This window comes from Meles meles, chromosome 16 (genome assembly GCF_922984935.1).
Source record: "Meles meles chromosome 16, mMelMel3.1 paternal haplotype, whole genome shotgun sequence".
Lineage (NCBI taxonomy): Eukaryota > Metazoa > Chordata > Mammalia > Carnivora > Mustelidae > Meles > Meles meles.
The window spans coordinates 23,618,303-23,635,154 of NC_060081.1; the positions used below are offsets into that span (position 1 = coordinate 23,618,303).

General features: G+C 48.5%; 1 protein-coding gene across 2 annotated transcripts in view; it reads right to left on the reverse strand.

Annotated features, from left to right (window-relative positions):
- The window catches only part of PRKCE (protein kinase C epsilon), a 476,978-nt gene that overhangs the window by 406,965 nt on the left and 53,161 nt on the right, over positions 1-16,852 (reverse strand). The gene's annotated exons all lie outside the window — the stretch shown is intronic.

Consider the following 16,852-nt stretch of genomic DNA (forward strand, 5'->3'; position numbering starts at 1 on the left):
TCATGTCAAGTGTTCTGAACATAATTAAAAAAAAAAAAAAACTTAAGGGAAGGGACTCAGTAAATGAAACATCGCCAGACAGAAGACTATGACTCCTAAAATAGTCCATTTTTAGACACCCCTTTGGGTATCAATTCCAGGCCACATATTTCTACATCAGCCTCATATAAGCCATAGAACTGATGGCCCTAAAATATTAGCTGAAAAACCACAAAGACTGGGCCTGCTCTAAGTGAATGAAGATGTTGGGCCCGAGGGTGAGCTGGAAAAGGCGGGCTATGTTTTCAGCGAGTGGCCTCCATCCTTAAACCACAGAAGAATGCCATGTGTCAGTCAATCACAGGTGAAGATCATCTTCCATGCTTCTATTTCCTATCCCTTGAAATGTTCATGAACAGCCTCTATATGTTGTTTCATGCCAAATGGGTTTTGGTTTCCTTTTAGGTAAATCTGGGGAATATCATCGTCATAGTGCATGAATGTTAAAATTTATTTTTAAAACATTTTACAAATAATAGCTCAGTGTTTCCCATGATATGCTGGACACCACACAGAGTTGATTTCTTTTTTGCATGGGAACTGTTTCTTAGGAGAAGTGTCTCCGGAGAAGAGAGGAGAGGAGAGGAGAGGAGAGGGAAGGGAAAAGAAGAGAAGGGAAAGGAAAGGAAAGGTAAGGAGAGGTAAGGAAAGAAAAGGAAAAAAAAAAAAAGGAAAGGGAATGGAATGGAATGGGAGGGGAGGGGAGGGGAAGGGAGGAGAGGAGAAAGGAAAGGATAGGAAAGGGAAGGGAAGGGGAAAGGGAAGGGGAAGAGAAGAGAAGAGAAGAGAAGAGAAGAGAAGAGAAGAAGCCAGTTTGGTAGCGATGAAAGCTCCTGACCGTTAAAAAATGCTGTGCTCTGTTAAGACCCAATTAACAATTAAGGCTCAGTGTCCTTGGCTACATGACTGTTCTCTCAGGGCTACTCTTCTGATGTGTGTGGTTTTTCCATTTTTCTTCCTCTTTTTTAATGCAAGGTTAATGAAGGGACTCAAAAGCATCCATTCTTGTCAATGCTGTTAACCATAAACTTATGAACTTATATCCTTTAAAAAAAAAATTCCAGATATGGTCATAACCCAGAGATCTTCTCCTGAGTGATCTGTTTCTCTCATAGGATCGCAGATGGGTCTAGAACCCGGCCTCCCATTTGGTGGATGCCTAAGCTGTTTCTAAGTCCACTCCCCTTGGGCTGAGGTGAAGAGACCAGTCTCTCCCTTGGCGAGAAGGGCCGGAGCATCCCTCCACCCCCACTCTGGCCTGCATCAGAGTCAGCATGCAGGCTGATCACTTAGATTGCCAGTGTCTTTTGGGATATTTTCTGCTCGAACTTGAAAAATACCCTCCATGGAGGATGAGCCTTGGGCACGGCTTAGAACCTTGAGGACGGATTCAAAACCAGCTATATTCTTGGGTCTGCAGATCCCTTCCATACTGTGTAAAAATTCACATAGACCAGAAGTCAGTGATCAGAGCCTTATGGGCTCTGGGCAATATCCTCTGGGGTCCTGCTGTAAGAACAGAGAACGGAAGGCAGACACAGACATGGATGGTAGGGGCTGCAGGCAGGAGCCCCTTGGCTTGCTTGCCAGTGCATCTGCACTGGCATATCCTAGGCCATCCATTTGGGGAACATACTCTTTCATGATAAAGATGCTGCAATGACCCCTGCTTGAATTGGGGGCTGGGTTTCACAGAGCCTTCTATCTGCTTTCTATCTTGTTCCGTATCTCATAAGCCGACATAAGAAAGGACAGCCTCTGCGGCCCTAACTGCCCGAACTGAATAGCCAAGGGCTCCTAGTATCAGTGATGTGATCTCAGCCCCTTTAAGTCCCCAGGATAAGGATTCTGAACCATCCAAAAGGCTCCAAAGGAAGGACTCCAAGAGTCTGAGTCATCACGGTGGCCATGGTCGGAATCCTACCTTCATGCTGTGGTAGAGAGGGGAAAGGGGAGAGGGGTAGAAGCAGAGGGAGAAGTGAGAACAGAGAGAAAAAGCTCACTTGGGAAATACAGCGGTGGTGAAGACCCAGTGCTCTACAGTCATCTGCGCACTCAGTTCAAATCTCTGCCCCACCACCTGTAAACATCTGACAGGAACCACATTACTCGGCCTCTCTGACCTTAAAGGAGGGGGGATACCCATACCTCCTTTATACAGCTGTTGCAAGAAATGAAGCAGATGATGCTTGTAAAACACTTGACATGGGGCATCTGTGACTGGCAATGTCGTTATTTCCTCTGATACTGAAGAGAAGCATGAACTGGTGAAACTTGGGCGCGTCTCGGGCAACCTGAGTTCTCAGTTCCCCATTTTGAAAACAAGGGGCTTGTCATGAAGGTTCCTTCCATCTCGGATATTCTAGAAGTCTGTGACTAAGAGCTAAAGGCTAAAATGCCATGCAGGTATTACAACTGTAATATAAAATGACACCCAATAGAACATTCGCCACCATCAAAGGAAGCTACATGCACAGCAGGTTCGTGCAAAGAGGGAGTGAGTGGGTTCGGGTGTGGGAGTGTTGGGGGGAGGGGCACTGGTGGGAAAGGAGGTGGTTAACCACAACTGTCATTGCTCATATTGTTACTCTTTTGTTTGCTAGACCAGCCTCCAGAGAAGTTTCTGGCCACCTAGGTACCACACAGACGATAAGGGTCTTATTTTAAAGTTCGCCTAAAATCAGGAAGGAGAGATTTCTCCTTGCTCTAACTTTGATTCTCTGCCCTTTGAAATAAAAACTGATCGTACCTTTAATTTATGAAGAATAGCTTCCCAGTCATCACCTTAGTCTCTTGATGGAAAGGATGTGAAGTCACACTTTAAAAAAATACACTTACACAGAGAGGCAGTGTTTACACAATACACCCCCTCCCTCAGCCTAGTTTAGACCAACAAGGCTTTAGCTTCCTCGGTGCCCCTCCTCGCTTCCCAGAGTTCTGGTGCAGTGTGAAAGTGCGTGCCCCAAGTGTGGAGCCAAGAAGCAGAGACCACCACCACGGCAAGAAACTAGAGTCATCAGTGACTCAAAGGATAGCCAGCGCATCTGGACAGGACGACAGATGTTACACAAAAGCTTAGTCAAATCCTCTAAGCTACTGGGAGTGCCTTCCCTCCCCGTTCAAATCCTCTTATCCTTTAAGGCAAAGTTCAAACCCCTCCTCTTCTGGAAGCCTCCACCAATAATACTGCACCCCCACCGATGGCTTCCATCAGAGACAACCACTCGCATTTACTGCCCCGCACTCATTGGGCACACAGAACATTCTGTTGCTTGTTTTCCATCTCAGTCTCCTGAAAGGAATTCCAGAGTATATCTGCCGTATCACCTCGCATTTGGCTCACGCTGAATAAATAGCTGTGCCCCAAACAGGCAAGCAAACCATTCTCGGTGCACACATAATTTTCTTCTCGGGAGTAGACGGCCCCACGGGCCCACAAAGATGAACCACTCCCAGTCATACAGTATCAGTTTCACTTTGGGCAGAGAAGGACTGTGCCGGCACACATCAGGCATCCAACTTCGCCCAGAAAATCTGCTCAGTGAATGGCAGCTCTCCTAATAAGAACCCTACGGCCAGATCTTAAACTGAATAGAGCTTCCCCACAAGGCCCTCTCCGCCACCTGAGGGAACAGGAACCAGACAAAACCATCAGAGGTCAAAGGCTCCCATACCTGGTTCCTTAAATCAGCAGTATTTTGTTACTGAAAAATAGATCCTGAGAATCAAAACTATGCAGTGGGGATGCCAGCGCGCTGTCCAGAACCTGAAGCCAAGCAGGGGCACAACTAGAGATTCTGGACTGTGGAAGCCACTCGAGAACAAGAACTAAAAGCAGAATCTCCTAAAAGAATGTAAGAATGGGCCGTGTCATCGCGGCATGAAGAAATTCAAAAGAACTTGTGCTGGAATGTTACACTCAAAACCAGAGAGCTGTCCGGAGCAGCAGAAAACCCACAGTGGGCAGAAGGGAATGGTGAATCATGACCATCAACAGGGCAAACTGGTTAGGAGAAAGGACGGGACCTGCCCAGTGAGCAGTGACAAGCAGCAAACATTTAACAGGAGCCCAGAAGCCCAGAAGCATCACTGTGTGCATAATTAACGCTTAAACCTCAGGGCCTGGAAGATTCCCAGGGCTCCACTGGAGGAACCCTCTGAGTACTACCTTGGAAATGCATGTAACCGAATCTCAGGCTCACAGGGCCTCTCTTCCCCAATTTCATATTTTAACAGGGAGGATTCACAGCATTTGCTACCCAGAGGTTCAAGGGCTAGAACAACCACATGTGTAAGCCACATGGGCTGAGTGCCCCGAGAGGATAGGGGCTGCTCTCATCCCCACTTAACAGTCAGGCAACGGAGAATCCATGCTGTTATCCCCTAACCTACTACAGTGCACTCCTGGGTTTCTAGGAAGGGAGCGTGAGGTGCCCTCATTACATACACAGGGTGAGATGAGAGCTCCAGATGGAGAGAGGCCAAGTCTGTCATCAGCCCTTGTTAAGACGCTCAGACTCAAGGGACGGAACACACCATCATTCCCGAAGTGAGAGGAGTGTCCGATCTGCCTTCCCATTTCCCAAGGGACGAAGACCCCCTTCCCAAGGGAGACCTACCAAGACCAACAACCCATGTTCAGCACCCTCTTCTGCCTATGTTTAAGTCCTACTGGTTCATAGCAGTGGTTCCTAAAGTGTAGTCCAGAGACCTCTGGGGGATCCCTGAGACCTTTTCTGTGGGTCTACAAAGTCAGAATCACTTTCATAATAATTCTGGTTCATTATTTTGTCTCTTTCACTCCCACCCTGTCAGGAGTGTAGAGTACAGTTTCCAGGGGCTGCATGACTACATGTGATCTGGTAACAGGCTGAATGCAGAAGGAGATAGGAGAATCCAGCTGACTTCTACTCTGTCAGCATGAAAGAGATGTGTGAAACTATAGAACGATGCCACGTTCCCAAGGTTTTTGTCTTGGAAAACGTAGGGATAGTTCACAAAAATATGCTCTTACATTAACACGTGATGGAATTTATTGTTAATCAATTTTTAAATGTTTTGGTTTAAATGCTGAGGTGTTAACTATGGATTGGCATAGCCCACATAAACAAAAACCTCTCTGTGGAGTCTTCAATAATTTTAAAATATTTAAATTTATGTAACTTAAATTTTGGTCCCGAAATCCAAAAGGTTGAGAATCACTAGGTCATAAAAAAGAAAGATGCTCGCATCCCATCTGTGTTTCTTAAGGAGCTAAATCTGAACCACTCTGCTCCTTTCTGCCCATCAGACCCTCTCCTCACCCTTCAGGGTCCTCTAAATCTTCCTGATCACCCAGCGCCCTGAAAATTCGGCCCTCTTTTCTCCCCTGACGACTAGTTTTTCTTTACCACCTAGCACCTCATCGAGTGTCACCCTGGGACACCCAGGGCATTATTTTCCTGGGTTATGTAACTCCTGTTGTGATTTAACTTTTCCCGTGGGTGTGTCCGGCTTCCCCAAGGCGATGTAGAACTGTGAAAATGGGTCCAAATCTCAGCTCTGCCTATTAACTAGCGGGCTGACCTTGGGCAAGTTACAAAGCCTCAGTTTCCTTATTTCGAAAACAGAGTAGGCAGACTTCTGTGAACCACAGGCAATCGCTTGCTTTTGCAACATCGCCTAACTGGGGATTTTTCTGAGAACAAACTGCTGTTCACAATCTTGAGCACCAAGCACAATGCTGGCATGCAGGAGGCTGATCAGTCTTCCCAACTGCGCTGGGATGATGGGCAGGAGTGACCTTAACTAACCATCGCCTGCCCTTCCCAGGTGAGTGAGTGATGCATGAATCAATACACAAGTTTGAGTCTCACCAGGGTACAGTATACCCTCCTAAGGGGACACTGGGGAATGAGCCTGGGCAGAGGGCTACTGGCTTGCAACGAGCAGGAATTACTGACCTTCCATAGGCAGGGACATACCTAAGTCTCCATCTATCTCAGACATGAAATTTGCCATCTCCCCGTCCTGGCGTTTCATTGAATACATAGCATTGTAAGCTTCTTCCTCATTAAACAGGGTCCGCCGTGTCTCTCCCCAGCCATCCTTGGGGTCTAAGGGTATCCCCAGTCCCTAGGAAGGATGTCAGCATCTCCAACCTCTCAAGGACTCAGTTTTCTTACTGACCAAGAGGCTGACATGATAAAGCATCCCTATCACTTTATCTCAGCTCCCCAGAAGGGTACGAAAGTGGCTGCTCCCAGCTTTGAGAGCTGATCTCCTTCACCTAGAGCACCTTCCCACAGTTCTATCCTTCCAGCCCCTCTCCATCACTCACTCTCTCTCTGGCAGACAGCCCACAGCTCCATCAGAGAGAGACAGGAAGCAGCCAAGGAATGCTTTTTCTGTGTGTATGTGGATTCCACTGCCTCGGACTGTGATCCCTGGGAAGGGACCCCAGCAAACAAGCCCTGTGTGTGAACTCAGGACAGGCAATCTGAATATTTTCATTGTCTTCTGGGGAGTCACAGTTTTGTTTGATCTAGACTGCAAAGGAGGGGGAGAAAATTTCTCCCAAGCCATATCCATATGCCATGGGCGTGTTACAGCTATACACAATACACTGTGCAGATATGTTTCAGATGGACCACACCTTGGAGTATTTGTTAGAGAAAAGCCTGGCCCTGTCTTTCAAATGTGACCCACCACAAGTTAGCCACCCATTCACTCAGTATGCATTCCCCAAGTGCCCAGTGCCCACCGCTGCTTTCCCGAGAGTGGGAATGAGCTAGATGGAAAGAAGACAGGCGGGTGCCCAAAGAGTCCTTCCCGTGGTCCACAGGACACCCGGGGGATATGGGCTAAAAGGCCTCTGCTGGTATCCTCCTTAAGAAAAAAACTTCAAGGGGCGCCTGGGGGGCTCAGTGGATTAAGCCTCTGCCTTCGGCTCATGTCATGATCTCAGGGTTCTGGGATGAGCTCTCTGCTCACCAGGGAGCCTGCTTCCTCCTCTCTCTCTGCCTGCCTCTCTGCTTACTTGTTATCTCTCTCTGTTAAATACATAAATTTTTTTAAAAAATCTTTAAAGAAAAAAACTTCAAAATAAGAAACAGAGTTTGCCCTCGGAGAATAAAACCGGAAGAACCCAATAAGGAATCAGTGTGAAAATAAGCAAAGTCAATTACTTAGACTAGATCTCAGATTAAACACATGAACATAATCTCAAAAAAAAAAAAAAAATCAAAGGTTGAAATGGGATCAGAGCAGGGTGGGGTGAGGAGAACCAACAAAGAGAGCCAAGAAAGAAGGAAGTCCCAAGACCTATACTGACACTACCCAGGCCAGCAGTGCCTGCAGGCAAGGGTAGCCTGTGGTGGGGATGGATGCCTTGGGCCTCCTCTACCTACTATAAACCATTTTTCCAAATTCTGAACTGAAAGAATAGTCTATAAACGTCCGCAAATTTTAATAAATTTGGGCAACACTGAATATCAACTCTCTAGGAGAATTATAATCCACATTAGCATATGAAAGGTTCTGATAAGCTCTGAAGTAAAGAAACTTGTTTCACTTATTTTTTATTTTTTATTATTTTTTTAAGATTTTATTTATTTATTTGACAGAGAGAGATCACAAATAGGCAGAGAGGCAGGCAGAGAGAAAGAGAAGGAAGCAGGCTCCCTGCTGAGCAGAGAGCCCAATGAGGGACTCGATCCCAGGACCCTGAGATCATGACCTGAAGGCAGCGGCTTAACCCACTGAGCCACCCAGGCACCCTCACTTTTTTTAAAAAAAAAGATTTTATTTATTTGACACAGAGAGAGAGAGATCACAAGTAAGCAAAGAGGCAGGCAGAGAGAGAGGGAGAAGCAGGCTCCCCACTGGGCAGAGAGCCCGATGTGGGGCTCGATCCCAGGACCCTGAAATCATGACCCGAGCTGAAGGCAGAGGCTTAACCCCACTGAGCCACCCAGGAGCACACCTCTTTCACTTTTTAACTCGTTTCCCAAACTCACTTGCCCAGAGAACCCTTTCTTCATGGAACAACCATGCATAGCCCTCACAGCTAGTGTTCCTTAGAACTCCAGATTAGACCAAGCCATCACTGAAAAAAGCATTTTCCTGTCTCTGACTCTGGCACCAGAGTCAGGCCTTCTACAGAGCCTGCTCCAGAGACAGAAGAGAATGGCGAACCGACCCCAAAACCCCATTTGGCGTAACACCCAATTCTCCTTGTAACTTCATAAAAACCAGAACCCTGACTTTATACGTCCATTGCAAGCACCTGGTTACTGTTAGTTCTCTCCAACAGCTGGAGCCCCTCTTCCCTTCTAACCTACTGGTTCTCAGCTAGGGGCATTTTGCTCTCTGAGGGGATGTTTGGTAATGTCTGGAGACATCTTTAGTGGTCACAACTGGGAAGAGAGGCTATTAAAAGCCAGAGATGCTGCTAAATGTCCTACCATGGATAGGACAGCCGCCGGCCACAGAGTTCTCAGGCCCTCAGTTCTCACAGCACTGAGGCTAGAAGACCTATGAAGTCACGGTGTCGGCCTACAAGGTTGGAAGTCGTGGTACCTTCACCAAAACAATGAATGACACCAGGAAAAAACTGTTGGGTGGCCATCAGCCTCTGCTGGAGCCCATCTTTGCTCACAAGTATGAAAGAGCTTTTCTTTTAAAGATTTTATTTATTTTCAGAAAAACAGAGATCGAGCACGCGCACAAGCAGGGTGAGCAGCAGGCAGAGAGAGAAGCAGAATCCCCACTGAGCAGAGCCTGATTCAGTACTTGACCCCAGGATCCTGTACTGGGGTCAGGTCATGATCAGGTCATGGGATCCATGGATCCTGGGATCCCAGGATCCTGGGATCATGACCTGAGCTGAAGGCAGGTACTTAAGTGACTGAGCCACCCAGGTGCCCCAAGAGCCCTTCTTTTAATGTCCCTCAGATAGAACCTACAGCTGAGGCCGAGCTACAGTTTCACTCCCATTTGCTCAAACACTTGGGATCAGCTTGTGGAAGGAGCCAGGCCGGTGGGCACTTGGGTCCCTCGGTTGCCCCTTCCCCTTAGGAGCCCCCATCACAGGGGTAGAAGCCAAAGAGTATGACTTAGCCACAGACTACATCAGTGGGCTGACTGTCACCGTTACCATTGACCAACCACACAAACCACAAGGAAAGAGGCCTCAGGATTCTGTCCTGAAGTCAAGGCAGATTAAAAACTCAGATAGAAGGGATGCATTCCATTCCTTGGGACCTGCAGATACCCATGAAGCATGTGTTATCCTCTGGCGGGGAGCCCAAAGTAGGTTTCCTTGTGCAAGCAAAACTCTCCCAAATTTGCACATCTCTGTGTTTAAGTACATGTGCCCATGTGTAGATAAATAGAGGAAACCAGATGGATGACAGATAGGCATATAGATGATTGAGCGATTACAAAGTGACTGGTATCTAAGTGTTGCTCCTTAACTCACAAGCCCAGCTCTCCTTCCTAGGAGAGTTTCAGCAAGACAGACACACAAACAATCTGCAAGCCAGGGAAGCTGCACTCTGGGAGCAAATGAGAGGCTTAAGCTCTGCCTTCCTCGTGGCAGTTCACCTTCAAAGGGGCCTAGCCTCTGCGGGAGACAGACACAGTGGGAGCCCCACCCTTCACTCAACGACCTTGAACAGGTTGGGGCTGCTGGACTACCTCCATGGCATTAGCTCTGACCTTTGAAAGCTGGAGAAACAACCCTTCCCAAGGGTTCAAGTTCTGCCTGGGCCCCCAGGTAACAGCTGAAGATGAAGAAGAGAAGTACACCAAGAGAAAAAACGGAAAGCAAGTGTTTGCAGCTTCAAAAGGCACTTTCCAGGTAAAGAGACTGAAAACAGGATTTTGACAGGTGGCACTCAGCTAAGAATTTGAGGTGACACACAGAACTGGGAGGAGAGACCTTGGGGCCTCTACCCAGAAGGGAGGGTTCAGGGGTGCTCTGAGGTGACAGGCTCCAGGGGCAAGGTACAGGAAGGAGAGGACAATCAACACTTTGTGGACTTGAGTTTGCCCTCGGCTAACCCTCCTCACCCTGTCCCAAACCATGAGACCCCATCCTGCCCCAAAAATAGGAGCAAGAGGAAATAACTGAGTCACCAGAGAAAGGCAGTTTATGTGGTGATGAGAGAGGGCAAGAAGGGGAAAAAAAAAATCGAAGGAGCATTCAAAGACATTGAAGTGAAAGAAACAAGAGGACCTGGGCCACATGGAGGGAAAAAAATCACACACACACACACACACACCCCCCACACACCATTATTCGCTAGAAACCAATGAGAGCACTTAGGTTAGCACAGAAAACATGGCACTTTGGTGTGGCGGAATACAGACAGGTTCCAGAGGCCAAGAGACCTGGACTCAAGCCCTAGTTCTCCCACTGAGAAGCTGACCGCCCTTGGGCAAGGTGGTTTACTTCCCAAGACTCAGCTTCCTGCTCTGCAAGATGGCAACAACAATGCATTTCTCCCCCGGGTGTGAGCCCCAGGGTGGTACAGGTGAGGCAGGAGGCTCTCAGAATCCACCCATACATGGCCCTCCCCTCCCTCACTTATTTATCCCCTCACTGCATGCAAACTTTATTTCTGAAAGGGATTTGACTCCTTAGAATATACTAGTCTATTTCTATGGAAACAGTGGGCTGATGATTGTAGAAAATTCCAGAAGAAGCCAAGTCTTTGGGAACAATGGCAGGATTCCCTTGCTCCTTAGAAGCTCCAAGACAACGAGCGGATAGTGGATGGATAAAAGCATGAGGAGAGGGATTTCCTCTGGGACAGAGCTGAAATTGGGCTGAGAAAAGAACCAATCAATATCTTTAAGGACTCTGATTTCCCCAAGGTTCCCAACGTGGGTAACATAATTTAAGATTCACTAGCATCTAATGAGGTTATCAAGGGGCAGTGGGTGTTGAGAGGGTGAGAACCTATGGAGGAGAGAGGTTTCCCTCACTAGGAGCCTAAGCCTGGCCGAGATTGTAAGACCAATACACTGGGGACTGTCCATGGCAAAAGATGACCAAGTACCCACCAAGGTTATCTGATGGTGCCACACACACACCTCAATATAGTCGGTGCTCGAGAAATACCTGTGAAGTGAGTGAATGAGTTATTCATTAAATTCCCATCTTTGAGTTGCTTGCCTTCGGAAGAGCTCTGTGAAGCCCAGTCTCCTTTTCTGCCAGGAACAGTTTCAGGCTGTTCCAGGGAAAACAGCAAAGCCTGGGGAGGGACATGCAAAAGCTGGAAACCCTGAAGCCAAGAGGTGAGCCGCCTTGTGGTTGTCTGCTCGGGTCCAAACACCCAGACCTCGAGGCTGCAACCCACTTACTCACATATATGACAGTTATTAATACTCTCAGGCCAGTGGCCGGCGCCTCAGGTCTGCCTTGGTTCTGAGGAACACAGAAATCAGAGCACCGAGAGATTCCAGGACAGGCTCAGCAGGCTCAAGGCCCATCCCCTGAGTCAGGAAAAGCATCTGCTAAGTTGAACCATGATCCCCCTTCCCCACACAATCTGTCCTCCAAGCACAAAAAGGACATCACCTCTCGAGAAGGTGAAGCAGTGCTGGGCCAAGAAAACCATACACGAGGCCACAGCAAAAGGAGGCAGGGAAGAAGGAAGGAACACAGAAAGACAGATCTTGTTGTGAGTTTTTCACCCAGCTGAATGTGTTTAATTTAAAGAGCCATCCTTCATTCTGAGTTTATTCAGAGCTATGTCTTCCCTACTTCTTCTGTTTTCTCTCCTGAGTGCACCAAGTCCTTGCCCACCTCAGGGCCTTTGCACACACAGCCTCCTCTGCCTCAAACACTTATCTCCCTTTCCATATCCAGCTCCCTCTCTCCCTCCGTCTCTCAGTTTAATTGTCCCTTCCACAGACAGGCCTTTCAAACCTGCCACTGGAGGAGGCTTCCTCTCTTCACCTCATCCCAGCCCCCTTTTTCTTTAGAGCCCTTTTGACAATGTGTACCTATCTATTGGCTTATTCCGTGCCAATCCCCTCCCCTACTCTAAGTCCCCTTAGAGCAGGGTCCATATCATTAAACAGCCAGTACTTAGCACAATGTTTGGGGGATACTGGCTCTCAATAAATGATTATTCAATCATTGAATTAAAATGCTCTGTCTATGAAATCACTATGGTAGTGAATTTATTCTTTAAATTCTTAATTGGAAACCTTAAGCTCCACTCTACTTGGGTGCCCTTCTCTTTTTTGGGGGGTGCTGGGAAGAGGAAACATTTTCCTTATCGAAAACTGTAAAAGTTTGCAAACAAATGCTTCACAGAATAAAAGTCCTTTTGTAAATATTACAGGGGTCCCTCTGTGAAAAACACTTTTCAGGTACCTATAAATGGTATGTCTACAAAAGTGAGTCCAGAGAGACTCACTTTTTGGGAGATGTTTTATCTTCATTTGACCAACAGCGGACACTAATATCACAGTCTTCCCCTTTCTTCACCAAGTTCTTTATTATGTAGGTTTAATTTTTTTTTTTGTTAGATTTTATTTATCTATTTATTGGGGTGGGGGAGAAACAGAAGGAGAGGGACAAGTAGACTTTGCACTGAGCGTGGAGCCTGATGCAGGGGTCAATCTCAGGGCCCTGAGATCATGACCTGAGCCAAAATCAAGAGTCAGATGCTCAAATGACTTTGCCACCCACGTGCCCCCAGTTTAAATTTCTCAAGTCATAAACACTCCTGAGTTCCTAATTTAGGAAAAGGCAATGAATTCTTCCTTCAAATGAAGAATGATTTTTGCTTGCATTAATAATCGCCCGCTGTTTTTGTTGGTTTGGATGTTCCTGTCCTGAGTTTTCCTGCAGCAGCGTTCATCTGTGCACTGGACGGCTCCCTGGAGGCCTGACCTGCTGATTAGTAACGCAGGAGGAGGACACATACTCCTGCTGCTACCCAGGATATAAAGAGTCTTTACAGCTATCCATTTCCACCAGGCAGTGTACAACTATGTAGGGCACAGAAAAATACACATTACCAGCCACCCCCAGGCTTGTGCTCTCCCCTGGCTGTTCCCATCTGGCAAAGTGACTGGTTTGGAATCCAAGGGCAAGATGGGCAAAACAATGATGCCCTCTGTATGTCTAAAGCTCCATTCCCAAGACATTGTTAATAAGCATCCATTTCACCTTTACAAGGTCCTTGGGGTGCCTGTGATGGCAGATCTTTCACAGGTGGACAAACTGAGGCCCAGGGAGATGAACTCGCTTACTGAAGACAATGCTACAAGTCAGCTCCAGATCGGGAGGAAGATAAAAATGCAGAAGCACGAGCACTCTAAAATCATGATGTGCATTGAGACACAAGGCCACAGTGTTGTAGCTCTCATCATCACTCATCCATTCAAAGTCTTGGGGCATTTAACGTGTGCCACATGTGCTTCCAGGCTCAAGGAGGTGGACGTGGGGGTGAATACAAAAGGAAGTGACACGCAGTCCCTGGCCATCGAGGAAAGGGATGTGTACTGCAGGAGCTGACTGTCTCCTAAACAAATCAGTACCAGGGGATGCAACCCTAAAGTCTAGCAGTTGGGAGCCCAGAGGAGGAGAGCCCGACTCCGTGCAGGAGCAAGGACGAGGGAATGTTTGAGCTGGAACCTAAGGAAGGCCTTCAGGGGATGGAGAAGAAGGAATGGGTCACTCCCCGCAGAGGGAACAGCATGCCCAGACCCTGGAGGTGTGACAGATCGTCAAAGGACTGAAAAGGTCAGGTGGGATCAGCAGGGCCAACTTGCTAAGGGCCTCATAGACCTTGCCAAGGAGGAGAGACTTTCGTGGAGGCCATCAACAGATGCGCCTCCATTGTGGAGCATCAAAGAGAGCAACAGCGTGATCAGACAGGGAGGGGAAGCAACCTGGAAGGAAGGCCAGCCATGAAGGGCAGTGGGCAAGCACATGGAATAGGTTTGTGCCTGGCCGCAATGTCCCACACAATGTCAAGCAGCACCCCGTCCCAGAACCCCTGCTCAGCCTGGCAGACAAGCCAGGCCCAGGCCCTGTCAGCCGGGCAACAAAACGCCCCAGTCCCTTGGGGGTTGAGGGTCTGCCGGCCTCAGTGCTGGGAATAGGGGGTGGAAAACAATGGTATCTCAGTCGGGCCCCGGCTTCACAAATGGGTCCTGGCAAAAACAAGACGTCAGTTATCAACAGCTGTGAGTCCTTGTGACAGCAGCTCCCCAGGCCCTAGGCTCACTCCGGGCCATGATAGAGCCACAATGTCTAGAACCTTCTGCCACCTCTCAGGACCCGGAGTCCTGGCCTGGGGCCTGGCCATGGAATCATTCATCTATGGACAGGCTTCCTAGTGAGGAAAACATGCAGGAAATTTTACAGAAGAAAACAGAGCTACAAAATGATTTCACCAGGGTTCAGCTGAGACAAGACCATCTAAGGCAGTGATTCTGAAGCAGGAGGGCAAAACCCGTAGGAGGGCATGGTAGAGGTTCTGAGGGATGTGTGGACCTGGAAGGAGCGCTAAGGACAGGCTGCATATCCTCAGTGGTCAAGGACACGAGTTCTGAAGCCAGACTCCACATTCAAATCCCAGCTTGACCACTTACCAGCTGAGAGCTTTGGCCATGTTCTTTCATATCTCCTGGACTGTTGTATGAGGATGAAGATGGCACCTACCTCATCAGGTTGTTACAAGAATTAAATGAATTAATATACAGAGAGCTATATATGTGTTTATTAAATAAGATAAACAGGCTGAAGGAAATAGGAGAGGTCTCCTATCTCATGGTATAAGATTCCGTAATATCCAGGATCACGGAGGTGGGGACTAGGGAGGAGGTGTTTCTATTACTTTTAAGAAGAGTTTAGATTTTTTATTTTTTTAAAGATTTATTTATTTACTTTGGGGGGCATGGGGGTGAGGGGGAGAGGGAGAGAGAGAATCTCAAGCAGACTCCCTGCTGAGCATGGAGCCTGACGTGGGGCTTGATCCCAGGACCCTGAGAGCATGACCTGAGCCAAAATCAAGATTTGGATGCTCAACCAACTGAGCTGCCCAGGTGCCCTTAAAAGAGTTTAGATTTTTTAGAAGTTGGAAGTTAATGATTTAGGGTCCAAAGGAAAGTGGAAGGACTATACAGCAACATGCCAGAGCAAATGTATACGGCAGAGCCTAGGTCTTGCAATGCGGGAGGGGGTGGTGTGGACCAGGAACTCTAGAAACTCCTACATTCCTACACTGTGATCTGTACTAAAGCTTTCAAAATTCACCCTCCGAATTATCTGAAATAATGGAGTCCACACCCAACCCACTGAGCAGGAAAACGATCATGCTGAGGGCCAGAGAAGGGCCTTGTCCAAGGTCACACAGCTGGCTGGTGTGGGGAACGGAGCAAGAGCCAAGAGCTGTTGGAGCTGAGGCATCTTCTGGCCCCACCCCAGGTAGGCTGCGAGCCCCCAGGTGACCCGTCAAGGTCTCAGCCTGGTTGAAGCCGCTGCCACGCTGTCTCCAGCGCAGGGTGTTCCTGAGTGGCACCTGCCACCAAGCTCTGGTAGTCCCTAGAAGCCTCAGGCCCAATTTCTTCTTTCCGAAGTGGGGATTAGGGGTCCTCACCTCCTACGCACTTTCGCACCCAGAAGTGGCTCCCGGCCAGGGCACTAGTCCAGAAACAGCTGTTCAAGAAGTCCCACAGTGTCCCTTGTTTCAACCAGACTGATTCCAGGTTCCTGACTCAAGCCAACAATAGTTCCTAAAACTGGTATATTAAGGAAATAGGTAGATGCCCATGGGTCACCTGGATGGCTCAGTGGGTTAAAGCCTCTGCCTTCGGCTCAGGTCATGATCTCAGGGTCCTAGGATTGAGCCCCGCATCGGGCTCTCTGCTCAGCAGGGAGCCTGCTTCCCCTTCTCTCTCTCTGCCTGCCTCTCTGCCTGCTTGTGATCTCTGTCAAATAAATAAATAAAATCTTAAAAAAAAAAATAGGTAGATGCCCAAATCTCAGTGGCTCAGGGCAATCCAAGCCCAAACTGGGTGCTCCCACCCACACAGGAGGGCTCTCCTGCAAGCAAAGATTTGGAGACCGAGGCTCCTTCCTCCTTGTGACGCTGCCACCTTCAACTCATGGCCCCCAAGACACCACAACTGGCTGCTTCAAGCCAACAGAGGGGCAAGCACGTCACCCCCAGAGCTTTTCATGGGCTTATCCCTTTTATCCACCTTCTGCTGGCCAGATTTAGCCACATGGCCACCCCAGGCTATATAGGAAGGTGATAGGTACCATCTAGCTGTTTGCCCAGAAACTGGAACGGGCTTTGGTGGACACACAGGCCCTCTGCTCCAACCCACCTTAGTTTTGCTGTATGGCACTGAATGGTCCTGGTCTGGAGCTCCAGATTAAGTCAGCGCCCTGCTCTGCCCAGGCGACTTTCAAGGGAATCTGATGGCCTTCCATGTGTGTGACACGCAGGGAGGGGTGACAGGGACAGACTGTACTAGATCCAGAACTCACTGAGGGCAAGAACTGCACAGGGCTCCGTGCACACGGCTAGGCCCGGCACAGAGTCAGCTCGTGCATGTCCACTGAATGGGAAGGAGGGGAGGACCACAGTGCAGGAGTGCCGGGCGTGAGTCCTGTCACAGGAACACCACGGGTGACTAACGGAGCCTCTCGCCTGGGATCCCCAGGTCCACTTTACGGGGTGGTGGGGGTGGTAATGCGAGAAGAAGGGAACAGCCAGAGCCATCTCCCACTCTGTGCCCAGCTCCCACGTCAGAGGCAGACTCTCAGCTTGTCTGTGTGGGAAGGAAGCAGGAGCCG